Source organism: Vicugna pacos, chromosome 4, assembly GCF_048564905.1.
Source record: "Vicugna pacos chromosome 4, VicPac4, whole genome shotgun sequence".
NCBI lineage: Eukaryota > Metazoa > Chordata > Mammalia > Artiodactyla > Camelidae > Vicugna > Vicugna pacos.
This window is the reverse complement of record NC_132990.1, coordinates 74,135,748-74,141,747: the sequence shown is the minus strand read 5'-3', so window position 1 is coordinate 74,141,747 and position 6,000 is coordinate 74,135,748.

The window sequence follows — 6,000 nt, the reverse complement described above, 5'->3', positions numbered from 1 at the left end:
TATTTTTTTTTTTTGCATTTTCTTCTTATCGTCATCATCATCTGTGTTCCCTCCCAGTTGCTATTTACTGTCTGGCTCTGAGTTAGGAGCTTCCTTTGTGTGCCTGGTGATCCTTGGCTTCTGTACAGTCTGCTTGGAAGCTCAGATATCAGAATTGGCTGCCCACCAAGGACTCCACTGAAGGGTGATCTGGCTGGGTTCTTTCATTGAGCAACTTCTGATGTCACTGCCCTTAGGTTGTTCCTCCTAGGTTTCTCAGATCTGCAAAGAATTATCTTTCAATCTCTTGCATGGAGATTCATACTAAACCTGGTTGCCAGTTGTACTGACATGCAATGTGAAGACCTTCACTGAATTCCTCCATTTTTGGTGAGATGTCCTTGCCCCCAGCTGGATCTGCTCTTCCCCAGTGCAGACTCCCATGGTTTTGCCCTCCAGGCTATAAACGATCTGTCTTCTATTGGGCTATAGTAGAGGCAGTCACCTTGGGGGATGAGATCTTGGCTACTAACTGCTCTTTAAACTGTCTTTCAACAAGTCCTCTGTGGTTCCCTCTGCTTTCTCACCTCTGCTGCCAGAGGTAGCTGGTACTCAGTTCCTGAGCCTTCAGGGGTTCTGTGTGTCCTAGACTTTCTTCACTGCCAGCTTAGGACTCAATTTTTTTGCATTCCCTAAGTCGATTCCCACTCATCAGTCCGCTTTCCAATTTCAAAATTATCCCATTTTCTCTTTCATTGTAGTATTTTAAAACTTCCTTTTCTGCCATTTTAAAGGAGTTTCAGGAAGGAGCAGGGATAAGTGCCTGTGTTTAATCTACTATCTATAACCAGAAACCCTGGCTGTTCTGTTTTCATTACACTTAACTCTTTTTGATATTTCCCCAAATGTCTTAGTCGCTGCAATCACAGCTATTCTGTGGTCTTTATCTCCTGGGTCTATCATCTGAGGTTCCTGGGTTGGTGGGAGTGGGTGAGGCAAGTTTACTGTTGGTTTTGCCATTGGCTTTGTCTTTGACTCCGCTTCTGTTTTGTAATTTTTCCTTTGTGAGCTCATCTGCAGGAACCTTTTTCTGTGGGAACCCTGAGCAGTCTGAGTTGAGGTCATGGTCGTCTAGCAAGTGTTTGGATTTGTTTCTGCCCACTGCCCACAGGCATCTCCAGCCAGGGACCCCTTTTTGTATTAATTTCTTGCTTTCAGAGTCTCTAGAACATACAGGAAGCAGGGCAGTGTAAATTTAAATCCCAAACCCCTCGGGGCTAAGTCTGTGATTACAAATTCCCAGAGCTCAGGCTGTAGCAGATGAGCTTCTTGGTGATCTGTCTGAGCAGAGAGTGGGTTTTTTCGTTTTTTGGATTTTTAAATCCGCACCCACCTTTTCACCGAGAATATAGCTCTGAAGAGTCTGGCTTGGCAGTAGGTCTCATCTACAACTTCCAGCTTTGTGGAGCCCAAAGCCTTATTTCTTGTCCCCACTGGGGCTGTAAAATCCAGCCCCGGGCTGCTAAGACCCACGGCGCCCCCCGCCCCGCCCCGCCCATCCCTGCCCAGCACAGCGTCAGTACTAGCCCTCCTGGTTCCTGCTCTGGTTTTCAGCTATTTCTTTGTTTTTATCCCTGGGGAGTTTCCTTTCTTTCTTGCAAGCTCAGCCGTGCATTCAAAAGGATGTTTGTTATATTTTAGCCACCATTTCCAAGTACAATTCTGTAGCAGGAGGGTTTTCTGCTGTGTAACTCACAATTCTGCTGGAAATGGAAGTCCTGTGTATTTTGCTGGCTTCTACTGTCTTTTACATCTCTGTATTCCCCACAGCAGAGCATAAATAGAGGCCCCATGAATAGTGGGTAAATGGAATTGAATTGCCACCATTGGTGCCTGATCGCCTAACTGGCGATTTTGCCAAGGGCCACAGCAAAGCCAAGTCAGGGTGTCTCTGGTGGTCCTGCTGTTTGGAGCAGGAGTCTCAGAGAACATTCAAGACATCCTGGGCTGGACCCATCCAACCCGTGGGTACCATCTGATGTCCAGCCAGCCCTCCTTGGCACACACCTCATCACAAGCTCCGTCTCACCCTTCTTTGAACTTGCTGTTCCCACCCCCTTGCCCAGGCAGAGCCTCTGCAGTGCTGCCTGCAGAGCTTCCTGGGGCTGTTTGCTTGCTGGCCAGCCTCCTCCAACAGCCTTGCCCTCCCCAGGAGGAGACCGGGCTGCTTCCCTTCTCCGTATCTTCAGCATCCTCGTGGTAGTGTAAACATTGGAATCGCTGGATAAATTTGTGTCTAATGCATGAACTAGAGAGCTGGCATTCCCACAGAACCAGCTCCAAGCACTGAGTCTGGATTTTACAAAATCAAAGCAGCTGTTTCAGCCTGGTTGCTAAACCTAGCTTTATGCTCCCTCCCCTGAGGCAGACACTAGCCCTGCACTGGAGGAGCAGAACTGTCCACTGCCATTCTAATAAGGAAGGGGCAGGTCTTTGGGGTTTAAATGAACCCTAATTAGCCCTCTCTAGAGCAGCACTGCTCTCTGCCTGGGGGAGGGGAAAGAGGGACTCCTCCCTCAGCCCCTCCCCTCCCCCTCTTGCGGGTGGGTGGGGCTCCCGGGCCCAAATTTGGGAAGACATCACTTTCCACAAGAGGAACTGGGTGCGTGCGTCCCCAGAGCTGTGGCCCCCAACAGCTTTGTCTGTGGGTCCCTTTGGCTGCCAAGGTGCACAGATGAAAGGAAGGTCGCACTGTCCTGCTCACAGTGATTTTACAAAGCACTTTCCCTTTGATGAAGACGCACTTGGGAAGGGACTCGGCCAAGATCACTGCAGCTACAGTGAGTGAGCACTTGAAATGCAGCTCTTCTGAACTGAGATGTGCCTTAAGTATAAAATATGCACCAGGGTTCAAAGACTTAATGTGAAAAACCAAAGGGTAAACATCTCATTAATAATTTTAAATATTTCTGACATGTCTAAATGATAATATTTTGGATGTATTATTATCCAAATACCATGTATTTGTGTTTGTAATAATTGTAATAATAATACAAATATTATTAGAATGATGTAATGACAATAATACAAATATTATTAGAATGAATTCCACCTGTTTCTTTTTTTTTAAATTTTAAAATATATTGTTATTGAAGTATAGTCAGTTTACAATGTTGTGTCAATCTGCCAGTTCTCTTTTTACTTTGCTCTAATGAAGCTATCAGAAAGGTTAAAATGACCTACATGGATTGCATTTTGGCCACGTCTTATTAATGTTGGACAGTCCTGGTCTAGAGTGTGGGCCATGTGATTCCTAAGCAGATCTCCCTCCACTCCCAGCCCTGGGCACCACCACGTCAGCTCCAGGACAGACAGGGGTCTTTGCAGGCTGCTAATCAGGTCTCCGCTGAACCATTGATAAGCTGTCTGATCTTCCCTGGACAAGTCCCTGTTTCCTCATCTGGAAATGGCAATTACATCGAGCCCTTCCCCATGGCCCATTCATACCCTCATCACAAGGGCCACTAGGTGTAGCAGCAAGAGGGCGGGGCCTTGTCTGCTGTATCCTGCACAGAATGAACGGGAGCTTGTTCAATCCCACTTAACACCAGCTTATCGATGAAATAGCTCCCTTTGGCTGTGAAGACGAGCCATTCACAGTCTATTTTCCACCTTCGTGTGTGTGTCATACTCATGAGATGCACAGCCGTGGGCAGAACTGGATTTTGAGCACTGCCGCTGTCCTATTTTGGGATCTTTTGAAGGCAGAGCATGAGTTAAGGACTTAGGGGTGACCCGGGGCGATGGGAGAGCAAGGCAAGGGAGGAGGAGCCATGGGGGTGTCCTTCCTGCTGTGGGCAAGAGAAGGCTGCTTTCCACCAGGAACTCTGGACGCATACAGAATGCCTCCCAGAATTGTTTTCTGGAAGACAGGAGGCAGAGGTGTCCATCCACTGGCTCCTGTCCTCCATTGTGGAAGCTTGCTCGGCGGTCTTTACTCCCCACTCCTGAGCGGTCTGGTGGCTTCAGGAGGCCTTGGGAAAAACCCACCCAAGTGGAAAATCTGCCTGATGTAGCACAGTCAGCGTGAGTCAGGACTGTCCACCTCACTGCAGCTGAAATTAGAGGTGGGGCAAGGGGATGCACCATGGCACAGACATGTCTGCTGCAGTTCCTGAAGCTTCTAGACACCAAAAAGAATTCATAATTGCTACAATTAGGCAAAATCAGTAGCTCAGCTTAAGATCTGTGCTTTGACAGAATGGGCTGTGGCAACTCCTGGAAAGTTAGCTGAAATCTCTTTCTACTGGTTGATTGATTGATTGAAGTACTGTCAGTTACAATGTGTCAATTTCTGGTGCACAGCACAATGTTCCAGTCGTGTATATACATACATATATTCGTTTTCATATTTTTTTCATTAAACGAGACCTTTTTCTTTTGTTCATTCATTCATTCATTCCTCCATCAACCAATATTCATTGTACACTGCTTCTGGGACAGTTTCTTGCCCACCCGAGAAAGGACAGCAGAATGAAAGAGGGGGGTGAGAATGTCATTCTATCAACAAAGTGGAATCTTTCCTAAGGCATAAATTAGGTGTTACTTGCAAACTTCAGTACTTTAATCTCCACTGGTAACAGGGTACTGATGCTGCAAGTCACCCATCATTGGGTGACAGCACAACCCAAAGCCCCTGGCGAGGAAATTGTCTCTTCCTTGGGTCAAGGAGGACTTAGAAATGAATTCACCCACCCATCCTGCCTTCCTGCCATCGCTCAACCTACAGCCCCTGAGCACTACTTGGTGCCAGACTCTGTGCAAGTTCCAGGAGCACAGTGGTGAATGAGACAGAGCCCTGCTCTTGGGAGCTTACAGTCTGGGGGAAGAGAGGGTAGCACCTTTGCAGAGTCCAAAGGCAGGCTCCAAACCCTGGGGTAAGGGGGAGGGGGCTGCAGCCTGCTGGGTCTTGGAAAGCTTTCTGGAGTAGGTGCACTCAGATATTCACCCTAAGGCCTCTGAGCCCCAGATGTGAGCTTCTGGCACAGACCAGACCTGGCTGAACCCCATAACTGGCTGCTTGGCAGAGGACATTGGCAAACCCAAGCTAACTCCAGGTCATTTGCATATCATTTGCATCTATCTACATATGCAGTGGCACAGCCTGGTCTCTTATGCATTTAAATTGCAAGTTATTTGTCTCTCTTTGAAAGCTCTCATTTTTTTTCCCAAGGGGGGCTGGCTCCATTTCCCCTACTTGCCCTTATAACACAACACTCTGCTGAGTTTGCCAAGCACAGTGCAAGGCTGTAGATCTTGGGGTGCAATATATGTTTGTTATTCTGGCTTTTAGAGTACTTTGCCATTTGTAATGGGTTCATGGCAGCCTGGTGCAAAAAAGGAGTACTGACCATGTGTACCCTGTGTCACAGATGGGGAAACTGAGGAAGAGAATGACTAAGTGAGGTGCCCAACCTCATTCCCATATTGGAGGCAGGACCATGGCTAAGGGTCAGGGCTCCCGATTTCTGATCCCATGATGAGACGGCCTTTAGGAGTCATCTCTTGGCACAGGTGGTGGAAGGTGACCCAGAGAGGGGCAGGAACTTGCCCAGGAACTTGCGGCTAGTCCAGGATGCAGCCTTGGCTTCCACACTCTGCCTGAAGACAGTGAACCCCTCTGTCAAGGTGCTTGTTTTGGCCACTGTGTCACTGGCCTTTGCCCCTTCAGAGGGTGATGAGCCTCCCCATAAATACTAAGTGTATTGATGTCTTCCTCTCTGGATTGCTGTTTAAGCCTAGTGAGTGAGTGTCACTCAACCCAGCCCAGCCCATTTGATCAGGACTTGACTTAGCCCAGATGTGAGCTGGCAGGAGTCCTTGTTGGTCTTCTATCTGGGGACTGTCTCCTGCTGAGGAGGCACAGTTTGGGCCATCCCAGAGGGTGTAGGTCCCTCCCTGCACTCAGAAGATGCACCCCTGACATGACTGTGAAAACCAAACATGCAGACATCAACTTGT